Genomic DNA, 26000 nt, shown 5'->3' with positions numbered 1-26000 from the left:
GAAATAAGCCAATCACAAAAAGACAAATACTGTGTGATTCCACTTATAAGAGGCACCTGGAGTAATGAAATTCATAGAGACAGAAAGTAGAATGGTGGTTGCTGGGCTAGGGGAGAGAGGAACGAGGAGTTAGCGTGTAACAATATGGTTCCAGTTTGGGAAGATGAAAAAGTTCTGGAGATGGATGGCGGTGATGGTTGCACAACAATGTGAATGTACTTAATGCCACAGGATTGTACACTTTGAAAATGGTTAAAATGTAAAATTTTATGTTACTTGTGTTTTACCACACACAAACACAAAAGCAAAGAAGAAATGATGCCCTGATGAAAATTTTGAAACAGAGGTTTATCTCGGTTATGCATACAAAGTGATGGACTTGCATTCTTCAGAATCTCGTCGGTAGAGCCCAGAAACTTAAGGCACAGAAATTCGAGCAACATACCCAACAGTGTGACTTTGCGGCCATGAATACACAAAGGGAATCCTGCGAGGATTCAGGAACGAGTTAAAAGCGTTCTCTCAGCCCTTCCCAGTTCTTGCATTCTGTTATTCCTTGCTTTTAAATTCTCAAAGATGTCCTGAGGGACAGTCCTCAAGAAATAAATGGGACAGACAGAAGCGAACGCTAAGTTTTGTGTGACTTGATAAAGGAAACTGCCTCAGGGCAGCAAAGAGGACGGCACCACCGACAGGAATTGAATTGGCCTTCTCTAAATGGAATTTTCACTTTTTTCTAGGTTGGAGGGCGGTGCGGAGGGCGAGGGCGCAGCAAGGGAGGGAAAGAACTTGCTGGGAGCCGGCGCTGCACACAGGACCCAACGCCCCGCGAGCAGCGGACGCCCGCGCTGCAGTGGCGGGGGCGGGCGCGGTGCGGTACCCGGTGCCTCAGTTTCCCGGGCAGAGGTCCTCGGAGCGCCGCCCGCTTTGACGTCGCGGGGCGGGCGGGGCCGGGCGCGCCGCCAGGGGGCGCGAGCGGGGGGCCGGCCCCGGGAGGTGGGCGCGCGGCACCGAGCGTGGCGCCCCCGGGCCGCACGGGCTGCGCGAGGCGGAAGCCTGGGCGGGAGGCGGGAGGCGGGGCGGCCGCGCTGAGTCACGCCGGATTGACCCGCCCGCCGCTTCCAGGGGCGGAGGTGACAGCGGGCCCGGGACGGGCGGCCGCAGCTGCCCGCCACGCCGAGGGACCGCCGGGCGGCGGAGAGCAGGTCAGGGGCCGGGCGGGGCGGGGCGGGGAGCCCGGGTCGCCGTCCCGGGGCGGAGGGCGGAGGGGACCTGCGCCCGGAGGGACGCGCCGCGCGGACGGGCCTGCGCCGCCCCTTCCCCGCGGCGGCCGCTGCCCGGCCGGGAGCCCCCGAAGGGCGGCGTGCGCCGGGCCCTCCTCGGAGTCCTGCGGTCCACGCTCACGTTGGGCCCTGTGAGGTCCCGGGGAGTCGGAGAGGCTGGGTGGCCCGCGGTCAGAGGGATGCGGACGTGGGCTTTCTGAACGGTGTCAAGCCCAGGGTTCTCTCACTGCACCGCCCTGCCACTCCGGCAATGAGGCAGAATTTGAGAGCTGGAAAAGAATTCAGCATTAACCAAGCCCTCTTACTTTACTGATGAAGAAATTCTTCTGGTTGCTCAAAGTCACATCCAGTCCGTGGTATAGGAGTCCGTGATTCTGTGTCAGGGAGGCAAGGAGGGATGGCTTTCGAAGCAAGAGTAAGACCTGTTTGGCTGGAGATGCAAGCTTGGTTATTTTGGAGCTTTGCAGGTACCCACGGATACCTGCATTCCTGCCGCAGGTACTGATGTGCACCAGGCATCAGTTTCTCAAAGCACCTAACCTTGAAAAGGGTGACGATGCTGTCAGTTGAATAAAGGAACATTGGGAGTTGCAAACAGGCCAGGTCTGCTGCAAATTAGGCGCTGTGGAGAATGCTTGGGCTATAGAGTTAAATTTTAAATGAAAAAAAAAAGAAAAAAAATCCGCTTTAAATACAATCTCATTATCCTTTATGGTTTGTCTCGTTTATACCATAATGAAGGGCACTGAACATTATTTTGTAATATTTTAGGTCTATTTTTACAGTTATATGAGCATCTTGTGTTGAAACACTTTCTTTTCATAATTAGTGTTGCTGTGGTATGTGGCAACCCATTGGTAGCACTAATATTTAGGGTTGAGCATAGTTTAGCTCTGCTTGTTTGCATAGCTGTGTTACAGGAGGAGAGCAGGGCTGATTAATCTGTAGTTGTATTTTGCAAGACTGCAGGACCTGGCAGCATACCGGCATGGTTTCCCACAGTTAGTGCTGCATTTATTATTCTCACAACATAAATACATTCCAGGTGATGAGCAAGTTAGTTTATCCTTCAGCACCCACTTTTCTTTAAATTATTAAATTAAGAGATCTCTCAGGCTTTCTTCCATCTCTAAAGTTCTCTGATTTTACATGTTAGTTTGAAACATATGTCACTCACTGTGACAACAAAAAGTTTTAAGAAAACAAGTTTAAAATTCTGCATGATGCATAGCGAATCTTCAAATTCATTATTATTCTCAACCTCTTAGTCACTTTGTCAGTGTTGGGCTAACATAAGTGAAAAGTGGTTTTTCAAATCACAGATACGTCAGTGTCAAATTCACTTAAATTCAGAGACTGGAATGGAGTGCTTAGTGTATGGTGGAGAATAGCTAAAATCTGACCTGGGGATGGGGTCTGTGCAGTGCACAGATAACTTTTGCAATAAACCAAGAACATTCTGCGTCAGAAAATGTGATAAGATGTCTTTTATACAGTGTTCATATTGTGTGTATTTTCGGCTGAGATATAATAATCTTTATAGACAATCTGTCCGATTATGTATGAGTTACTTATTTTGTCATGCAGCCACGGGGCAGAACCTTTCTCGTCTCTTGTTTCTTTTCTAGCTCCTTTCTCCTGAGCGCCCCTCTCACTTGCAGACTCTTTCACATTCCTCTTTCATCTACATTGTAATTCAGAGCCTCCTTCAAGCATTGATTGAACTTACACTACTTTTTCTCCTCTTAAAGAATATGATAGAGCCAGCCCTGATGGCCTAGCGGGTAAAGTTCGGTGCGTTCCGCTTTGGTAGCCTGAGTTTGGTTCCCAGGTGTGGAACTACACCACTCCTCTGTCAGTAGCCATGCTGTGGCAGTGGCTCACATAGAAGATCTAGAAGGACTTACAACTGGAATATACAACTATATACTGGGGCTTTGGGAGAAAAAAAGAATATGATAAATCATAATTCTTGAGTCACCATTTAAGATCTCTTAAAAACTAAGGGTGGGTATTCATTTTTAGAACGTAGTGCTAGACTCCATGAGGCTCTGGTTCTGAAAAAGGGTTAAGTGGACTGTGCTTAGATTTTTATCTTCGCTATGCTTGGAGACTGCAGTCTAGGAAGCTCCAGAGCCAGTAAACTCTTTTATCTCTGCCTCAGAAGGAAACCCTTTCTGCAGGAGGCATAGTGAATCTTCACATGCATTATTATTCTCAACCCTCCCAGTCACTTTATCAGTGTTGGGCTAAAATAAGCAAAAGGTGATTTTTCAGATTTCAGGTACTTCAGTGATTTTTCAAATTGCAGATACTTTTTAAATTTGGGGAATTTTTAAAAAAATGATAAAAACAACTAAAATAGAATGCAAGTAGTGGCTTGCATACCTGTTGCCAGATATAAGCCTTCAGTTATTTTCCAGGCTTATTATTTTGTTTCTGAAGTCAGTTAATGTATTACCTGCAACATAGCATTATTGCAAGATTATCTTCTCTGAAATTCTCATGTGCTTGGTCTTCAGCTAACGCATCCTTAAAATTCATTCAGAATACTTATGAAAAGTTTCAAACATCAATTTAATTAATATTAGTTTCTTATTATGCTCAGCTTAAGAAAACATCTGAATAAACTAATTTTCATGATTGGATAACTTAGTATTGTTGGTCAGGAGTTAATTATGAGATAGTCTTTCTCCTGGAAAGGCAGAAAGGTCTAAAGTGGCAGCCATAAAATCAGATCACAGTAATGAAAGAGCCGTTAAACAAACCAAGGTGTTAACTTTTGGTTGGGTACTTTATCCTCGACGTTATAAGTCAGCCATAGGAGGTAAAATAGACATAGAGCAGCTAAAGTGTATTATTTCATTTTTAGATTTGGAGGGTTTTCTAACCTCAAGGATGTGACCACCAAGAAGTGAGGCAGCACAGTGGAGCAGATAGGGCCTGTGCTAGGAGTCTGAAGTCTAAAGACATGAGTTTTGGTCCTGACTTGTTCATTCATTCACAGAGTATTCATTGAGCACCCGTATGTGCTGGGCACTGTTCTGGGTGCTGAGGATACATCTGTGAGCAAAACAGACAAAGCCCTGCCCTCCTGCAGTAGACATTCTAGGGGGGTGGAGGCAGACAGTAAATGAGTATGTGAACGGATAGGATAGATGGTCACGTGATCCTCAGTGCTGTGGAGAACTTTAATGAGGTGTCCATGGGAAAGAGTACGTGTGTGTAGGGGGGGTTTACTTTACACGGAGTGTCAGAGAAGGCCTCTACCAAGATCGCTTGTGATCTAAGACTTGAAGGAATTGAGGGAGTGAACAGGGGGCCAAGGGATGAGTAAGTTCCAGGCCCTGATGCAGGAGCATGTTTGGCATGTGTGAGGGATGGCAGGTCATGGTGGCCAGGCCGTGCCAGTGTGGCCAAGGGGAAAGTGGCAGCAGATGAGAGGCGGTGGGAGTGGGAGGGCACATCAGAGTAAGCCTTTGTAAGGATTTTGACCTTTACTCTGAGTGAGGGGGAAGATGCCATGAGAGGATTTTGAACAGAGAAGCTCATGATGACTGATGTTTTAACAGATCACTCTGGCTGCTGGGCGAGACAGAGGGGGACAAGGGCAGAGTCAGCGAGGCCTTCCCTTTCATTCTAGTTGTGTGACTCTAAGCCATAACCCTTCTCTAGGCCTTTGTCTCCTCATCTGTAGAATAACCAGGTCCCCTCTAGCTCTAGAATTTTAAGATTCTAAGTAGTGTGGAATATTTCAATGGGGAGGCCAGAGGATTGCACACCAAGAGGTTCTAAAAGTAGATAGCTTCAAATGACCTGAAAATTTGTCGCTGACCCACCGTTAGCTGAATCACTCCAAATCAAGAGGTAATCAGGTCTTTTCAGTCAGGTTGTCAGGTCATGAGAACAGAAACACTGTTTCATGAATATTCTCTGCTGATCCCTTTAGTACTCTGCTGATCCCTGAATTTTCCCTTCCTGTTTGAAAAAGGATGAAAAGCTGTTACTCATCAACAGAGCTGGCAACCAAAGTAGTTTTTGTTGTTAGGAAAGTTGGAAACTTTGGGGAAGGAAACAATTCTAATTTTATGTTTATCGTAGGCCATTTGAATTCTTTCTTAACATGCAAGGAATCCAAAAGATTTCTTTTTTTTTTTTTAATGCCCTTATCCTCTTCCCATTTACCTTATGCCTCATAGATACCCATTCTAATGTATTTATGTGTTTCTTTTTGTCTGTATAGGATCTTGCAAAGTAGGAATGTTTGTTTTATATGCATGTATTTTAATTTATAATGCGATATCTCATTTTGCTTCTTTTTGTCTAAGTACTATTTTTAAGATCCACCCATGTTTCCATGTGTACATCTAATTCTTTATTTCTGAATGCTGTGTTGTACTCCATGCTGTGTGTGTGAACCACAGTTTTACTTATCTGCTCTGCATGTGATAGATACTCAGGTTGTGCCTACTCCCTAACCCCAAAAATTTTGCTGTAATGAGCATCCCCTTATAAAGCTGTATAATATATTTGTGGGATATATACTTAGAAGAGAATTGTTGGAATATAGGCTTGCATGTACTGAATTTGATTAAATAGTGCTGGATTCCTCTCCACAATGGCTGCACCAGCTCTCTCCTGCCAGAAGTGTTCAAGGGTTCCTATATCCTCATGTGCTGTCAACACTCGGCTTTATCCAGCTCTCCACCTTTTCTAATCTCATAGGTGTAGTGATATCTTATCATTTTAATTTGTATTTCTTTGATTATGAATGAATTTTGAGCATCTTTTATACTTATAGCTTCTTCTGTAAATTACTTATTCATATCTCTGCCCATTTTCGATTAGAGTTGCTATCTGTATTGTTGCTGTTGATTTATAGAAGTAATTACATAATATAGATATTTACTCATTTTTCACATTTAGACTTTGCAGATATCTTCTCATTGGGTCATCTGTTAATTTTGTTTTTGTTGTCCTTTGATCAAGAAAAATTCTTAATTTCAATATAATCAAATAAATAAATTCTTTGACTTATATTTTCTGCTTTTGGAGTTTTGTTTAAGAAGCTGCTCCCAATGCCTGGGTCACAGCTATTTCTTTAATTTGTCTAGAGCCCACATTGCATGTGGTGTTAGATAGGGATCCAGCCCTGTTATTTTCCATTTAATGAGCCATTTTTTCCAATGACATCTCCAACAAAACCCATGCTTTCCTCCATTGCATTGTGGGCACCCTCTTTCTTCTATATGGTTTCCATGGATACACTGGTCTGTCTCTAAGCCTCTGTCCTGTCCCATTAGTCTGTCAGTTCTTGCTTCATTTTTTATTGCTCTGTTTTTATTACAGTGATTTTGTAATATATCCTAATGATTGTTACAGCAAGTGCCCCATCTCTAGTCTTCATTTTTTTTTTTAAAGATTTTATTTATTTATTTTGTTCCCCCCAAAGCCCCGGTAGATAGTTGTATGTCATAGCTGCATATCCTTCTAGTTGCTGTTATGTGGGACACGGCCTCAGCATGGCCGGAGAAGCGGTGCGTCAGTGCGCGCCCGGGATCCCAACCCGGGCCACCAGCAGTGGAGCGCACGCACTTAACCGCTAAGCCACGGGGCTGGCCCTCTAGTCCTCATTTTTAAGTTTGCTTAGCTACTCCTGGACCATTATTTTTCCCTATAAAATTTGGGGTAAGTTTATCAAGTTCCTCAAAAATTATATTTTTTGAGGAATTTTTACTGGGATTTCATTGAATTTATAAATTATTTGGGAGAAGCTTGAAATCTTTTGATATCAACTCATTTTATCCAAGAGTGTGTAATGTGTCTCTCCATTTACTCAGCTCATTTTTATTTTAGAATTTTTGTTTTATTTGGAAATAATTTAAAACTAACAGGAGAGTTCTAAGATTTGTACAAAGAGCTCCTGTATATCCCTCACCCAGATTCGCCAGATGTTAGCATTTTGTCATATTTGCTTTATTACTCCCTCTCTACGTTTCTATTGCATATTTTTTCCTACCCACTTGAGTTAGTTGCAGACATCGTGCCCTTTTATCCCTAAATACTTCAGCTCATTTTTAAGTCCTTTATTAGAACTTAAAAGTTTTCTCCATAAAGGTCTAGGAGGGTATTCTTAGTTAAATTAATTTCTAAATACTTCATAATTTTGTTGCTATTGTGAATCATGTCTCTTTTTTTATTATTATTTTGTAATTGGTTATTGGTAGTTTAAGAGAAATGATAAGCTGATCTTGTATTTGACAGCCTTCCTTTACTGTCTTATTCAAATAGTCTACTGATTGCTATTGTAGTTGTTTATTTCCCAGTTAATCATAAGCTTTGAAAGTAGTGGTGGTTTCGTTACTCCTTTCCCATCCTTATACTTCTTGTTTCTTTTTTCTTTCTTTACAGCAATGGCCAGAACTTCCAGGACTATATCAATCCAGTTGTTATGCTTGTAGGAATCTTTGTCTTGTTCTCAATCATAAAGAGAATGAGTCTAAAGTTTCCCCATTTTATATAATGTTTGTTTTAGTTTTTTTTTTTTTTTTTGGTGAAGAGATCAGCCCTGTGCTAACATCTGCCAATCCTCCTCTTTTTTTTTTGCTGAGGAAGACTGGCCCTGGGCTAACATCCATGCCCATCTTCCTCCACTTTATATGGGACGCCGCCACAGCATGGCTTGCCAAGCAGTGCATCAGTGCGCACCTGGGATCCGAACCTGCGAACCCTGGGCTGCAGCAGTGGAGTGTGCACACTTAACTGCTTGCGCCACTGGGCCAGCCCGCTGTTTTAGGTTTTAGATGGACCTTTGTCAAGTTAGGATGTTCTCCTCTTTTCCTAGTTTCCTGAGTGTTTTCATCATAAATGGGTTTAAGCCTTATCAAATACTTTTTCAGGATTTATCTCTAAGGAAATAAGATGACATCAGGCAGGCTTCACACCAAAATCCTAAACCTATGCTAAGGTTAAGTTTCAAGCAAAAGAAGATTAATGAGTCTTCAATGTTTCTGAACCCTACATATATATATTTATGGTACACATCTCATGATTCCAATATAAGCTTATTTCACCATTAGGTCAGCTTTTTCCTCCTGCTGTTAAGAGTCAGAATTTAAATAGCTGGTGTGCAGAATGAGAGAAAGAGCCATATTCAGCATCATAACTATAATCATCAGCATGACTGTAACTATAAGATATGTAAAATTATAGTTTCCTTACTCTGTGGATCAGTCCCTACTCTGGGTATAAATCTTACCTGAGTATCTCTCATGAAATATTGAGACAGTTCGGCAAGTAGCTTCTCATTAACTGGAACTGCTAGAGTTTTGGGCAGTTGATTCTCATGGCCATCTCTTTTGGTATGTGGTTGATTTTTTTTTAATTAGCTATTTTTTCCTAATTGTGAAAATGTTACCTCTTCATTGTCGAAAATTTGCAAAATATAGAAAAGCAAATTTTTAATCCTGCCTTTTAGCAACAACTAAACATTAACACTCCTGTTAAAGTGTTGGTTATTTCTCTTCCTGTGATGGTTTTTTGGGGGGTAAAGGGGGCATGTTTGTGGAGCAGGAGAATGCACTTAAAATTGAGCTATATGATTTGGTATCACCCCTCCTTTTTCAGAGTTAGACCATCAACTCTTGTTTGTCTTGCATTGTTTGATCTTCTGAAAAAAAGCTTTATTAAGATTAGCTTATAGCAGTGGGGTAAAAGCTTGCTGATTACTTGGAAATTCCGAATTGGCTATGTCTGAGAGAATACACTGTACACAGACAGCCTGGCCTCATTATCAGAATATGGAGCAGTCATAGTCCAAATGCCAACAGACCAAAGACTAGCTTGGGGGAGGAGAAGTCTATTTGATGTCACATTGCTTCAGTTCATTTAGCACCTTCCTTCTTTAGACAACATTTGCTTTCATCTTTCAGAAAATGAAAAGTACGGAGAATATAGTTATAATTTATTTTCTTTTGACTCTGAAATAAACCCAACACAGTTGCCTTGTTTCCCTAATCCCCTTTGTTGGTGTGATGAGTGCTGAGGGAGCGTGGTAATAAATAGCAGGAAGTAACAGAATTCGTAAGTTAACATTCCTGTCTGCTGCTAGATTTAATATCCAACTGCCCTCTCTTCCTCACTCCTCTTCCCTTCACCCTGCTCTATATTTTTCATTTTGCTGTAACACCTGTCACTTCCTAAAATGCTGTTGTCTGCCTTCCCCGTCCCTCAAGGAGAAGGTTCTTTGAGGGCAGGAATCTTTGTTTTGTTCACTGATAAATCCCAAGCACCTCGAGCGTGCCTGGAGCATAGTGTGCCCTCACCAAATGGAATCCATAAAATGAATCAATCCGTAAAGAGGCAGATCTGTGATACAGAGAAGGGAAGTCTAAAGGAGGGGTGAGGAAAGAAAGTTCTCTTAGCCTCCTTTAATGCATGGGTTCAATAAACTGGTAGAATCCCCAGTTCCTCCTTGACATTGTAAGTGTAACTGTCAACCCAGCCACAGAGCTAATTTCTCCACATCTGGTTTAGCTGCTCCCGTGGAGTCTATGGTTTCTGAAAGTGGATGTGAGTGTCTGTGTTGCTGACAAGCACGTGGTGGGAGAAGGGCCCCGGACAGAATAAGCAGTGCTGACGTTCCAGCCATGGGTTCTGGGCCCAGCACACGCTCTGCATTGTTTTCATGAGGTGATTCTCTTAGGATAAATGATCTGCCCCATCAGCAGGAAAAGTTGCAATGGATGTGCCGAGTTGTGCTGAACTCCACAGCCTCACGCCCATGTCCTCCCCCTTTCTAGTTTATTCTTTCCTCTCATTCCCAGAAATGCGGAAACCTTTTGGCTTTTCTCTCATTTCTGGATCTGATTCAGAATTGTTATGAGGAACAGCCATGCCATGTATACCTGATCACTTGATTATAAAGCAAGGCCTCATATCATATTAATAGCATGATATAGGGTGCTCAAAAAACAAAAGTTGCCACAAATACACTGTCATGCTGTCCTGGAGACCAAGGCCACAGATCCAGTCTGTCCTGTGTACACCATTGTCTGACTTGTCCTGAAATACTGCTTTCGTTTATTACTCTACTGCTCAGCACTTGTCATGACCCACCGCTTCCCCCAACAGATCTTTTTTTTTTTTTCCAGGAAGATCAGCCCTGAGCTAACATCTGTGCTAATCTCCTCTTTTTGCTGAGGAAGACCGGCTCTGAGCTAACATCTGTTGTCAATCCTCCTCCTTTTTGTTCCCCAAAGCCCCAGTAGATAGTTGTATGTCATAGTTGCACATCCTTCTAGTTGCTGCATGTGGGATGCGGCCTCAGCATGGCCAGAGAAGCTGTGCGTCGGTGCGTGCCTGGGATCTGAACCCCAGGCCGCTAGTAGCGGAGCGCGCACACTTAACCGCTAAGCCACGGGGCCGGCCCCCCCGCAGCAGATCTTAAACGCTGCTGCCTGGCCCTCAAGTCTGATCCAGATCTACCTGTATACTAATTTACTTCCATGTCCCCACTTTCTGCTCTAATCAGACATGTCTCTTTTCTTTCACACAACAATAATGATAGCATAAGTATAGTATTAATTATAATTCTGAATATTTCTTCTTTCCATTTTACTGGGTTTCATGAATGCTCTGAATTCAAATAAAAGGGAAGGAATATAAAAAAACAACAATAATATAATAATGGCAGCTAATATTTTAGCCAGTCACCATACTAAATGTACTCTCATTTAATCTTCAGAACGATTTTATAAGGAAGGTGCTGTTGTAATCCTCATTTTATCTGAGGAGAAACTAAGGTACAAATTGGTTAAGAAACCTGCCCTAAAGTTATACTGCTGTTAAGTGATAGAACTAGAGTTCAAACTCACATCTGTGTATCTCCAAAGCTCATGCTCTTAACCAGTGTGCTGTAGTAGGCCTCAGGTAAGCAGGCGACTGAAAATAAGGAGTGACTTAGGTTATGGAGGATTGTCCTTTTTCGCATATGCCACAGTGCTCCCCAGCACTCTCTGAGTGTGGAGAGGAGGGGAGGATTTGCCTGGAGCTGGAACTGCTCAGAGTCCTCTCCAGATCCTGCATTGACTGCTGCAGACAGTCAGAGACGGGAGGCACTTCAAAAAGGGAAGGGCTCTGAAACTGTGCATCCAGGTAGCATTCTTTGGCTTTTCAACCTTTCTCCTGATGAAGTGTTTAAGATATGCAAAAATGAATAAAGAATAATACAGCAAACCTCCATGTATCCAACACTCAATTTAAGATCTGTAAAGCTGAGTTGATTTCTATATTCCACCTGCCTTTACCTCTTGTAAACTCTTTGGTTCTGATGACTTAAAAAAAGAAAGAAAGGGGCTGGCCCAGTGGCGCAAGCGGTTAAGTGCACGGTGGCCCCAGGTTCACCAGTTCAGATCCCGGGTGCGCACCGACGCACTTCTTGTCAAGCCATGCTGTGGCGGCGTCCCATATAAAGTGGAGGAAGATGGGCACAGATGTTAGCCCAGGGCCGGTCTTCCTCAGCAAAAAGAGGAGGATTGGCAGATGTTAGCTCAGGGCTGATCTTTCTCCCCCCAAAATAAATAAATAAAAAGGAAAAAAAAAGAAAAAAAGAATTCCCTTTAATTTACATATGACAACAATACCATTATTATCACCTAAAAAAAGTAGCAGTAATTCCTTAATAGCTAATCAATGTTCAAAATTTCCCCATTTATCTCAATTTTTTAAACAACTGATTTTTTTGAATCAGGATCCAAGAAACAGGTGCACATTGCATTTAGTTAATGTGTTTCTTAAGTGGCTTTTAATTGATAAGTTCCCCTTCCTTCCTTTTTCATTTTAATTTTTGGTTACAGTTTATTTTGTTGAAGAAACTGGCCTTTTGTCCTGTAGTTTCCCACATTCTGGATTTTTTAAATGGCTTTTGACGCAACTTTATTGACCTATTGTGAGTTAAATCTGTCAGTCACTACAGGAGGTTCCAAGTTATTCAGCTTCCATAAATAGAAAGGATTCACTGGTCCACATATAGTTGATCTGGCCCTGAGGTCATTTCTGAGGAGTCTTTCAGAATGTCCCAGGTGACAGGGAATGACATTATCAACAGCAGACCATCTCTATTTAAAAATATTTTGCCTTAGAGGGAATTTTATAACTTCTATTTGGCAAGGCATTTTCATGTTCCCTACAGTTAGTGGAGAGAACTGAGAAGCGATTGAGTAGTCTGGTTTTCTTCTTTTAGACAGTGTTTGTTGCTTTAAGGATTTCTGGGGCTCAGTGCCAGAACCTCCTTGGGATATTATTGTCTTACAGTTAGATCTGCTTATCAGGAAAGAGAATCCCTGGAGGGTCAGGTAAGAGGAGAATGAGTTTACCTTAAAACCAGACTTTTGTTAGTGCCTTTTGGGGTCCTGTATTCTTGAGCAGCTAGCTGGACTGTGGAGCATAATACTAATACATACATAAGTTTTTCAAATCCATAATTTTCATTACTTATTCTTTTTGCTGCCACTGTCTAAATGTTGTTTAGTAATTATAATATCTGGACTGTAGACATGAAGAAGTCCAATTTTGTTTTGTTTATTTTTAGTTTTGCTGCCTTGACCTGCTAGTCAGCTGTGATAGTTCTGCAGGGTAGTGTGTCAATATTAAAGTAAAAAGAATGAAAATTGTTAAAATGTGAAGCTATGTTTGGATTTACTAGTGATTTGAAGGTTGTAAGAATAAAGTATCTCAATCTCAGTATTTTCATTTAGTTTTAAAGCTGAATGGTTAATAAACCAAGGCTAAAAATCTAACGTAGAATGAGAAAGACATTTAGTAATTTTTTTATAACCCTACTTAGACTTTTATTGTGAGGCTAATTGGTTATTTTAAGGAAAAGATTTGGTTTAATTAAAGGCATTGATAACAGTAAACTAATGAAAATGTTCATGTTGAATTTTACCAGTATATTCATTCTTATATTCCATTAGTGAGAGTCAGGTTGGCCAATATTCTATTGTGGTGACTCCAAATGCTTAAAAATTAAAGTAGTGTTATTATTCACAATAAAAGTGTTAATCAGAGGTGATTTGCTAGTTTAATGATTGTTCTTCCTTACGGTGATCAGTTAACAATAAAAATAAGCATTTCATATTCACACCTGATCACAGGTAGCAGGAACACACACATGAGATAATGTGTTTGAAAAGCAGTCTGTAGATGTAATTGTATATTGTATTATCAAGCTGTAGTGCCTTGCAGAGAACTGCTGGTATTTTGGTGAGGCTAGAGTTTAGGGTGTATGGCTAGAGCTTAGGGTGAGGCTGAACTTGTGGGCGGGACCAGGTCATGATGAGCTTTGTATGATTTGCAAAGGAGTTTTAGATACTTCCCTACACGTGATGGATGGGAAGCCCTTGTGGAACTTCAAGCAGTAAAGAATTATGAGATTTTGTATTTAAAAAGATAATCCCAGTTACACTATGGAAAATAGAACAGAGGGAGGTGAGACTGGTGGGTAACCATTTAGGAAGCTATTGCAGTAGTCCCAAAGAAAACGTGATGACAGTCTAACAGCGGCAGTCTCACATTCGTCAATTTCAAGCCCCAAAGAACAATTTTTAGGAGGTTGATACATTTGAAGGATTTAACAGTAGTACCAATGGTTTTCCTAGAAGTACAGGATAATTTTTTTAGAAGAGGAAATAAATTAATTTCATATCCCTTTTCTATCCTTGGAAGGCATCTGGCAAAGGTTTTCTTGGACCTGTATGCAGGAATCTCGTTTGTAAACTGCTGCCAAATCCTTGTGGGTCTCTTATGAATACCCAGCTCATTTAGAGCTTAGAGTAGAGGGGGCTGTCAGTTCCTTTGTCCTTGTGACCAGTAACCACAAAGAGTTGTATTACTCCCGCTTCCTCTCAAGAAGACAGTAGCAGTTTTGAGCAGTTAGCCCTGCCTAGAAGTTGCTGCCTCATCTGTATTTATGTTATAATCAGTCTGGGTGATGATGACCGTCCTCCTCCTCCTCCTCCTCCTTCATTATCATCATCACCATTCTCATAGCTGACATTTACAAAATATATGAGTGCTTACTGTTTGCCAGGAAGTGTATTAAATGTTTTGCCTACATGATCAAACTTAATCCTCATAACACCCTATGAAGTAAATGACTGTTATTATCTTCAGTTTACAGATGAGGAAACTAAGGTACAGAGGGGTTTAAATAACTTGCCCCAAGTCACATAGCTTGACAAATGGCAGAACCAGAAATTGAACCTAATTCTCTCCGACTTCAGAGTCGGAGCTCTTAATTGTTATGAATATAGTTATTACTTAATAAAATTTAGTAGCAATTATGATTTCTCTTTTTAAATTTGCTCTTTTATGTAGCCCTGCCCAGTGAAAGTCCAAGTAATCAAACCTTGTGTTACCGACCCTCCATTTGCAGCTCAGAGCAGGTATAAAACACAAGTACAGAACATTTTTAAAACAAAGTGCAAGAAAAACTTTGGGGGAGGAGAGACAGAATAGGGAAGCTGTTTTTTCAAGGCAGAATATTCATGTATGTCTTTACTATTTTGCTTGAAGTATAGCAATCTTTGAAATAGAGACACTCATGTTTAAAAATTGAGATACAATTCACATAGCATAAAATTGTACCCTTTTAAAGTGTACAATTGCGTGGGTTTTTTTTAGCATATTCACAAAGTTATGCAACCATCACCACTATCTAATTCCAGAACATTTGCATTGCCCTAAAAAGAAACCCATACTTATTAGCAGTCGTTTCCCATTTCTCCTTTCTGAGACACTCATTTTCAAACCTGTAAAATACTGAAGCACTTTCCAAAGCTATGAAAAAGATTTTGAGAATATCTATCCACAATATCCCTCTCTTTAATGCAGATAATAATAATAGCTAACACCTGTGTAGTGTTTACTATATGTATGGTGTTATTCTAAGTGCTTTGCATATATTTACTCATTTAAATTTTGCTATAACCCTAGAAGGCAAGTTCTATTATTAAACCCATTTTGCAGATGAGGAAATTAAGGCACAGAGAAGTTAAGTAACTTGCCTCAAATTGTCTGACTCTAATAAGGGATGGAACTAGGATGTAAATCTGGACAGTCTGGCTTTGTAGTCTGTGCTCTTAATTATTACATATGATTTAAGCTGATCATATTTATATTTGAAAATGATATGAAGACCTTAAAACGTTATGCTAAGTGAAAGAAGCTGGTCACAAAAGACCACATATTGTATGTTTCTATTTATATGAAATGTCCAGAAAAGGCAAATCTATAGAGACAGAAAGTAGATTAGTGGTTACCTAGGGCTAGAGGTGGGGTGGGGTGGGGTGGGTGGGGAGACTGACTGGGGAAATGGGAAGTGAATGCTAATAGGTATGGAGTTTCTTTTTAAGATGATGAAAATGTTCTAAAATTGGTAGTGATGAAGGTTGCACAACTCTGTGAATGTACCAAAACCCATTGAATTGTACACTTTAAATGCATGAATTGTATAGTATGTGAATTATAACTCAATAAACCTGTTTTTAAAAAATGATATGAAGAGAAACAACCAAAACGATTTTCCTTAGACTACCATTGTCTTCATCTGGAAAAAAAAAATTATTTGTGTATACACACACACACACACACACACACACACTTTTTCTCCCCCTTTATTTAGGGTGCTCAGTCACTTGTAACCAGTTCTAATTCTGACCATTATACTTGCCTATTCAACCATTTCATGTGCTTCCAAGTGCCTCAAAATGAAAGCCCAACCTTCCTGACTTGGAAGTGAGGCCTGTGAGACCCCAAACAGCTCTATGGGAAAGAGAAGCGTGATCATTGGGAATGTGAATATATATTTTGATACTTAACTTAAAGTAGTTCAGTGTGTTAAATCATTCATTCTGCAAATATTTATGTAGGGCCTGCTATGTACCAGGCTGTGCTCTAGGTACTTGATACACATCAGTGAATAAAATAGACGAAAAGAATCCCTGCCCTGTAGAGCATGTAGAAGATAAGGACTAATCCTATAGGCTTCATAGAGGAGGTATCATTTGAGTTGGATCTTAAAAGATAATAGGAGTTTACCTAGATAAGTTTTGTGCATTTGGTGGGAGAGTGAGGTGCTCAGCTGCTCTAGTCAAAACATCTAACGTCATATTGTCCTTTTATTTTTGTTTTTGGCTGTGCAACAAATCCAAAATTTCAACGGCTTATCACAACGGCCATTTACTTTCATTCTGATAGGTCTGAAGGCTGCAGTTTGGCTCATCTAGGCTGGGCCAGGCACAACTCTATAGGCTTCCATTCAGGTTCAAGTCTGTTTTCCCTTGTCTTCATTCTGAGGCCCAGGCTGAAGGGGCAGCAACTTCCCATGGCGTGCTCTTCTCATGGTAGGTTATAGGGGCACAAGGGGGCAGGCCAACCTGTAAAACATGGTTAAAAGTTTCTGCTCGTGTCATCTCCACTGACACTCCATTTGTCAAAGCAAGTCACATGGCCAAGTCCAACAAAAATGTACCAGGGAAGTATACTCTGCCCACAGTGGGAAGCTCTGCACAATTACACAGCAAAGGGGATGGATATAAAATTCTACTAAAAGAAGGCGAAGATTTTTGAATAGCAATTTGATCTACAAGAGTATATATTATAAACATAAGAAATAGCTGAACATGGCATGAATACAGATGTGAATGGACATGGGTATAGGAATGACTAAAAGTTGTGACTATATGTCAAGGATGTTGCAAATTGTGAATTATGGTGATTCACTGATTCTTGACTTATGTTAATTCAGTGTTGCTGGTATGAATTTTAATTCATAGCACTATGGTGTAACAACATTGAATATTTCTTGATTTATCTAAATTCCAAGCTCTCCTCCACCTGGCTGTTGGAAAATTTAATTTTAGGGATCATTAGAACCCTTCTTCCCTCCCTGTACCCAGTAGTATCAGGGAGATTCCTGGATCTACATGGTGCTAGAAAACTGGAGGAGGAGCTCTGTCTGTAGGCTATAGTGGCTCCCTCCTAATATTATAGAAAAACCCACCATTCACATATATAGTCATGCGTTGCTTAACAGTGGGGGTATGTTCTGAGAAATGTGTCATTAGGCAATTTCGTCATTGTGCAAACATCATAGAGTGTACTTACACAAACCTAGATGGTGTAACCCACTACACACCGAGGCTGTATGGTACTAATCTTATGGGACCACCATTGTATATGTGGTCCGTCATTAACTGAAAAGTTGTTATGTGGTGCATGACTAAACAAACTTGGATTTAGAGAGTTAAAAAATATGTTCTAATCTGTGGACCCAAGAAGTTTAGTATGAAACATTTGCAAATAAAAAATGCTATGAAAAGCTTCTGTCTCTGATGGAGTAACTGATATTAGACTTATACTCACACTGTAAAAAATTATAAAAGTGGGGAAAATATGTGAAGCAACTGTTTCTAGGCATTAAACGACAGGCACTGCAGGGCTGTGATCCTTGAGAGAAAGAAAACACCAGGTGAGACCCACAGTCACTCTGGCTCTTTGCCTCAAGTCACCTTCGCAGCTACAGCCCAGGGAGGTGGAGCTCAGTGAGAGCAATGATCTCACTGAACTGAGGAGGCAGAGATAAGAGTTTGGGACTACGGAGAGGGCTGAGATTTGTAGGACAGTGTAAAGGAGGAGAGGGAGCAGCAAATGGGTGTGGGGCAGGAATCTGCTTGGAGATTTACCTCAAGTCTTTGGCCAAGGTCTGGGCTGGGCATGCACCGGGCAAGACTCTGTGAGGCCTGACACAGGGTGGCTGCTGTGCTGAGAGATGAACAAAGACACCTGAGGGTGCACTCTGCTCAGAAATATTGGAATTCTAGTCTAGCCAGAGTACAGAGACCTTGATAAGCACTTAAGGAATTCATTTGAGACCCCAGATGGGACAACTTCAGGAATGAGAACACCCTAGAGTAAAGGCCATACCCTAAGACTAAGGACAAAACCAAAATAGACCCACCCTACATGGTATAAAACCAAGCCTATCAGGATCAAGAGGATCTTCCAGTGATTTAACTGCTTGTCGAACCAGAATTCAATACTTATTAAAGGAAGACAACATAATCCAGACCATCTACAATATATTATCCACAATGTTTAGCATACAATAAAAATTACTAAAATACAAAGAATTTAAAATCTGACAACCAAAATGTGACCCATACTATAGAGAAAAAGATGCAACACATCATGTGATGACCCAGATAATGGATTTAGCACACGATGAATTTAAAACAGTTGATGTTCAGATATTTAAAACAAGAGACGGACATAATGAATGAATAGATGGGGAACATCAGCAGAGAAATGGAACTATTAAAAAGAGCCAAATGGAAATTCTAGAACTGAAAAGCACAATAGCTGAAATAAAGATTAACTGGATGGACTTAAGAAAGCAGGAGGGACACTGCAGAAGAAAAAGGCCAATTAACTAGAAGACAGATAAATAAAAGTTTTCCAAACTGAGAAGCACAGAGAAAAAAGATTGGGGATAGGGAAGAACAAAGCTGTAGTGACGGTGAGACAATACAAGCAGTTTAACATATGTCTAATTGGAGTCCCGTAAAGAGAAGAGGAAAGATGAGGAAGAAATAATATTTGAAGAAATGACCAAAATTTCCCCAAATTTAGTGAAAAACATCAATCTACAGATCCAAAAAGCTCAGTGAACCTCAAACAGGTAAATATGAAGAAAACTACACCTAAGCACATTGTAGTCATCTGCTGAAAACCAAAGATAAAGAAAAAATTCTTAAAAGCAGCCAGACAGAAACGATATATTACATACAAGGGAACAAAGATAAGAGTGATAGCTGACTTCTCATCTGACTTAGAAGACAATGGAACAACATCTCTAATGTTCGAAAGAAGGAAAATAAAACTGTCAATTCAAAAATACTCTACTAAGCAAAAGTATCTTTCAGAAATGAGAGTGAAATAAAAATATTTTCAGATAAACTAAAGCTGAGGGAATTTGTTGCCAACAGACTTACACAGTAAGAAATACTAAAGGGTGTTTTTAGGCTGAAGTTCCGGAAATGATACCAGAAGGAAACTCAGATCTGTAGAAAGGAATGAAGAACACTAGAAATGGTAATTGTATAGGCAAATGTGAAAGACTTTTTTCTTAATTTATTTAAAGAACAACTGATTGTTTATAATAAGAATGGCATTGTATTATGGGGTTTATAATATATTGCATTAATTATCTATTGCTGTGTAACAATTATCTCCAAAATTAGTGGCTTAAAACAGTAAACATTTATTATCTTACAGTTTCTGTGGGTTGGGAATTCAGGAGTGGTTTAGCTGGGTGGTTTTGGCTCAGAGTCTGTCATGAGTTGCCATCAAGGTGTTGGCTGGGGCTGCATTTATCTGAAGGCTTGACGGGCTCCAGGATCTCCTTCCAAGATGCTTCCTCTCATGGCTGTTGGCAGGAGGCCTCAGTCTTTCACCATGTGGGCCCCTCCATAAGGCTACGTGAGTGTCCTCACAACCTAGTCTTGGAAATCATATGCTGTCATTACCACCACATTTTGTAGGTTAGACACAAGTAAATAGCATAGCCCAGCTTCAAGAGGAGAGGAATTAGGCTGCTCTCTTTGGAGGGAGTAGTATTAAAAAATTTGTGGAGATACTTTAAAGCTACCACAACTATGTAGAAGTAGTATATATGACAACAATAGCAAAAAGGACAGGATGAGGTGCTAAATGGAATTATGCTGTTGTATAGTTCATACATTGTATGTAAAGCAGTATAATATTAATTCTAAGTAGACTGTGATAAGTTAATGATGCATATTATAATCCCTGGAACAGCCACGTGAAAAATCCAGAGGTATAGCTAAAAAGCCAATAGAGGAAATGAAATTGAATACTAAAAAATATTTGATTAGCCCAAAAGAAGGCAGGAAAGAAGGAACAAACAAATGAGACAAATGGAAAACAAATGCCATATCAATAATTACGTTAAATGTAAGTGGTCTAAATATTTTAATTTAGAAGTATAAATGATCAGACTTAACAATTAACTGTCTAAAGGAGATGCACTTTGGTGCCGGCCCGGTGGCGCAGTGGTTAAGTGTGTGTGCTGTGCTTCGGCGGCCCAGGGTTCACAGGTTTGGATCCTGGGTGCACACCGACACACTGCTTGTCAAGCCATGCTGTGGCGGCATCCCATATAAAGTAGAGGAAGATGGGCACAGATGTTAGCCCAGGGCCGATCTTCCTCAGCAAAATGAGGAGGATTGGCAACGGATGTTAGCTCTGGGCTGATCTTCCTCACAAAAAAAAAAGAGGAGGATTGGCATCAGATGTTAGCTCAGGGCAGATCTTCCTCACACACACACAAAAAAGGAGATGCACTTTAGAAATGTCAGAAAAAGATAAACACTGTGATCTCACTTATATGTAGAATCTAAAAAAAACCAACTCATAGAAACAGAGAGTAGAATGGTGGTTACCAGGGCCTGGGGGGTGGGAGAAATGGGGAGATGTTGGTCAAAGGGTACAAACTTCCAGTTAGAAGATGAATAAGTTCTGGGGATCTAATATACAGCATGGTGACTATAGTTAACAATATTGTATTATATACTTGAAAATTGCTAGGAGAGTAGATTTTAAGTGTTCTCACAGAAAAAAAAAAGTTGTAATTATATGAGGTGATGGATGTGTTAGCTAACCTTATTGTGGTAATCATTTCACAATATATATGTGTATCAAATCATCACATTGTACACCTTAAACTTACACAGTGTTGTGTGTCAATTATATTTCCATAAAGCTGGGGAACAAAAGAAATGTACTTCAAATATTAAGGTGTAGATATGTTGAAAGTAAAAAAGTAGATAGAAAAAGATGTACCATGTAAACAGTAAGCATAAAAAGCTGGCATGGCTATATATATATATATATATATATATATAGTTGTTGTTGTTTTTACTTTTTTTTTTTTTTTTGGTAAGGGAGACCAGCCCTGAGCTAACATCTGTCACCTTTCCTCCTCTTTTTCCTGAGGAAGACTGGGCCAGGGCTAACTTCCATGGCCATCTTCCTCTACTTTATATGTGGGACGCCTGCCACAGCATGGCTTGATAAGCAGTGCGTGGGTCTGCATCTGGGATCCGAACCTGCAAACCCTGAGCCACTGAAGTGGAGCGGGCAAACTTAACTACTATGCCACCAGGCCAGTCCCCTGGCATGGCTATGTTAATGTCAGAGAAAGTAGACTTCAAGGTAAAGAGTATTGCCAGAGATAAAGAGGGACATTTTATTATAATAAAAGGGTTGGTTCATCAAGATGATAGAAGAGTTCTACATGTGCATTTACCTAGTAACAGAGCTTCAAAATACATGAAGCAAAACTGACAGAATTAAAGGGAAAAATTAAAAAATCCCAATAAGAATTAGGGAGTTAATACCCATTTCTCAGTATTAATAGTGCAAGTAGATAAAAAATCAGCAAGGATATACATGATCTGAACAATGCCATCAGTCACCTTAACCTAACTGACATTTATAGAATGCTGGTCTCAACCACTGAAGAATATACATCCTTTTCCAGTGCACACAGAGCACTCACTAAGATAGACTTATGCTGGACCATAAAACATCTCTATACATTAAAATGATTAAAATAATACAGAGTATGTTTTTGGACCACAGCAGAATTAAACTGGAAATTAATAACAGAAAGGTCTTTGGATATTTGGAATATTTGGAAAATAAATAACACACATCTAAATAACCACTGGTTAAAAGAAGAACTCATATGGAAAACTAGAAAATATTTTTATTTTTTATTTTATTTATTTATTTATTGTTTGTGAGGAAAATCAGCCCTGAGCTAACATCTGTGCTAATCCTCCTCGTTTTTTACTGAGGGAGACCGGCTCTGAGCTAACATCTATTGCCAATCCTCCTCCTTTTCTTTTTCTCCAAAGCCCCAGTAGATAGTTGTACGTCATAGTTGCACATCCTTCTAGTTGCTGTATGTGGGACACGGCCTCAGCACGGCTGGAGAAGCGGTGCGTCGATGCGCCCCGGGGATGCAAACCTGGGCCGCCAGCAGTGGAACGCGAGCACTTAACCGCTAAGCCACGGGGCCGGCCCTAGAAAATATTTTTAGTTGAACGAAAGTGAAAGCACTATATCAGAATATGCGGGATGCAGCTAAAGCAGGGTTTAGAGGGAAGTTCATAGCTTTAGATGCTTATATTAGAAAAGAAGAAGGGTTTAAAATCTGTTATCTAAGTTTTCACAGGAATGAGAAAAAGAAGAACAAATTAAACCTAAAGTTGAAGGAGGAAAATAACAAAGATAATAGAAGAAGAAATAAGTGAAACAGAAAACAGACAACAGTAGAGACATTTAACAAAGCCAAAAGTTGGTTCTTTTGTTGAAAAGATCAACAAAATTGATGCCCCCTAGCAAGATTAAGAAAAAAAGAGAGAAAACACAAATTTCCATTATCATTATACATCATACAGATATTAAAGGGTTAAGAAAGGAATATTTTTAACACCTTTATGCCTGAAAATTTGACAGCTTGGATTAAATGGACAAATTAAAAACACAGCTTACCAAAACTGAGACAAGAAGAAATGGAAACCTTGGATAGCCCTGTATCTGATAAAGGTATTGAATTTTTAGTTAAAAACCTTTCCTTGAAGTTCTCCAGGTGCACATTATTTCGCTGATGAATTCTCTCAAGTATTTAAGGATGAAATAATACCAATCTTATACAGACTTTTTCAGAAAATAGAGGAGGAAGGAACACATCCCAGTTCTTTATATGGCTACCCTAACCCTTATAGGCAAATCTGATAAGGATATTTAAAGAAAAGAAGGACAGACTAATATCCCTTGGGAACATAGGTGTAAAATCTTCAACAAAGTAGTAGCAAATCGTAATTTGCACTGTATGAGAAGAATAGTACATTATAAGCAAGTAGGGTTTATTCCAGGAATGCAAGGTTGATTTAACATTTGCAAATCAATGTAATTTGCTGCATTAATAGAATAAAGGAAAAAAAAACATGATCATCTCAGTAGATGCAGAAAAAGCATTTGATAAAATTCAACACCTATTCATGACTTAAAAATAAAAAAAAGGCAAACCAAAACAGTATGCAGAACTGGAGCAGAGTTCTGCACTATGCCCTCCACCCCTCTCGGCAGGAATCACTATGATCAGACATGCTAGCTGCTCAGGTGGCCCAGCAAGACTCTGTGCCATCTTTAGGACGTAGTTAGTTAATTGGCCTGTGCTTGTATGCACTTGCTATTTGTTAGGAAATTAGTATTCCAGCTTGTATCAACTACCAGGCACTACTGTTAGTGTCTGTAGCAATTTTGTAACCTTATTATTAAAACCTCATCTTTGTTCTCTATCATGGCCGTCTGTAATATAAATCGCCTACTTGTTTTCTTTCTCCCTTTCTCCCATCCCAGCTACTATTCATAATGTTTCACTCCCAGATTCACAGGTTTCCATATAGATATATTATTTTCTTTACATCATACCCTTGCCCCTCCTTTTCTGTCAAAGATCTCTTTTAAATCAGATGAACCTTTCCGTTATTGAGTTTTAGGTTTGAACATCCTGATTTAGGACATTAAATCCTTCTTATTGACACCGTCTCAGGAATCAGCCCTTCAGTGGGTTTGCTGTGTCTTGACATAACTCTCTGGTTCGTCTTGAATAGAAACTACCAGAAGATTCCATATAAACATTTTCCTTTCAGGTATGGTGGCTCTAGTTTCTATAAATGGCAAGTGTTAGTTTTTTGTTATTTGTTTGTATAAAGCTGCTCGTCCCTGTTTTCCGTGGTGCTTGGAGGTTGGTGCTCCTTAAAATTATCATCACCCACCAAGAAAGGTCTTAGTTGTTTTTAACTCTTAATTGCACAATTTTCTTTCCTCCCTATTTTTCTTCCTCAGAATCTTTAGTTTTTTCTGTATTCCTGTCTTTATTCTTTCTTCCAAAATATCCAGAATGTTACTTTAAGAAAGGCCAAAGGGTAGACTCCTCATGTCTTTTTTAATTTTCTTCTTGAGCAGAATAACTAGCTAGTACTTGAAACAGATAAAGAAAAGAAACATGATAGCTACCTTGAAGAATCTGTAACATTTATCCTGTGGCTTGGAACACTGGGTTAATAAATTTTTTGGCCTATCCTGGAAATTGTCCTAAAAACTGCCTGTTTTCACATGTTTGTTGTGCTCCTTGTTATCTGCAGCGTTACCCTAAAGTTTCATTTTATAGTTTCACCTTAATCTGCACTTCTGCAACTGCTATTGTGTGTATTATCTGGGCATTTGTTACATATACAGCATAGTGGAGCTGTTCATTTTAATGTGTCGCTAAGCTACTTAGCTCAGACATGTCCAGTGTATTTATTTATGAGTCAGCGATTCTTAAACCTCCACCCATGAGGTTCATGCATGATATAAGAAATGTGAACCTGAGAGAGTACTTAAGGAGCTTTTAGGTTGGCCCATTTGAAATTGTTTAATTAATGTAAATTTCCTCAGACTTGGTAGGTTCTGAAATATTAATCTTGAGACCTTCATCCACCAGTGCAATTTTATCAAAAAGATAAAATTGATGTGGAGATTTATAAGCATATTCTTTTTTTAAGGTAGCTTAAAAAGGAGAAAAACATCAGCTTAATGTAGGGGTGGGAGGTGAGAGTAGAATCCTTAAATTAGCTAAAACAGCTATACCATAAGATTCAATCCTGAAACTTAATTTAAATTCTGGTCTTTTGGTAGAACAAAAAATTTTAGAAGTATTAGGGTGTTTTAGATGAGAGTTGTTTGGTTTAAACCCTGAAAAGGACTGAAGGGTCCTTCCATGATTGGCAGAGACTCTGATATTTATCCCTTTCCGTCTGCTGAGGTCGTTGGCTTCCAACTTGGGACACATTTGAAATAAGGACGGTTTATGATAGCAGATTCCTTTCCTGTTCTACCCTCATTTCTCTGATCATCTCACCCAAGTCAGAACAGGCTTTTCATTTTTTCTTACAGTCCAACATTCCATAACCTCTTTAACCAAAGTACACGTCGTGAGTCAGTGCTGCTGTCATCAGGAGAGCATGGGGGTAGGCAGAGGGTGCTGATGAAGGAGGACGGATTGGCCCAGGCCGTGCTACTCTGCCTCATGGGGGCGCCGTGATCAAGATGGGTTCTACTTTTCCTCCTCATCAGTTGCTAGTTCTCTGAGTAATCACCTGGCAGTGACTGCTGGCCTTCTGTCCAAGATGAACTCCAGTGACATAAACCAGAGGAGGAAATGTTGTTTTCCTAGCTTCTTTCATTGCCTTCCTGAAACAGATTTAGACTTCATTTTCTAACACGTCTTATCCTTTCACACAAAGGAGAAAGACTTATTGTTAGCCCTATGTTGTCAAGAATAAGAGAACCTTGCAATTGCTTGTGAGGTTAAATATTACTTCTCATTGCTAGGACTTGAAATTTTTAAAATGGATTCCCATTCCCAAAAGGTTATGTTTTCTGGGGAGTTAGTTCTGAGGCATAAGGAAATATCCAGATGCTCGTGAAAGCATGTTCCTTTGAAGGAGCCTGTACTGCAGAGTCCCTGTAGAGAGGGCCTTCCCCAGCTCTCCTCAGGTAGGCAGAGACGTACCTGTT

The 26000-nt window shown here is 40.1% G+C and overlaps 1 protein-coding gene across 2 annotated transcripts in view; it reads left to right on the top strand.

Annotated features, from left to right (window-relative positions):
• The first annotated feature begins 1111 nt into the window (after positions 1 to 1111).
• The window catches only part of DNMBP (dynamin binding protein), a 99606-nt gene continuing 74717 nt past the window's right edge, over positions 1112 to 26000 (top strand). Inside the window, exon 1 of one of the 2 annotated variants that reach the window (XM_087432429.1) lies at positions 1112 to 1205. The gene's annotated coding sequence lies outside the window, so the exon portion shown is untranslated. The remainder of the gene's footprint in view (positions 1206 to 26000) is intronic. The other variant, XM_087432432.1, reaches the window with a different exon arrangement.

This window comes from Ceratotherium simum, chromosome 6 (assembly GCF_057802395.1).
Source record: "Ceratotherium simum simum isolate JZ-2026a chromosome 6, ASM5780239v1, whole genome shotgun sequence".
NCBI classification, from domain to species: Eukaryota; Metazoa; Chordata; class Mammalia; order Perissodactyla; family Rhinocerotidae; genus Ceratotherium; species Ceratotherium simum.
Note: the sequence above shows the minus strand (reverse complement) of the source record. Positions and strands in the feature narration are given on the sequence as shown.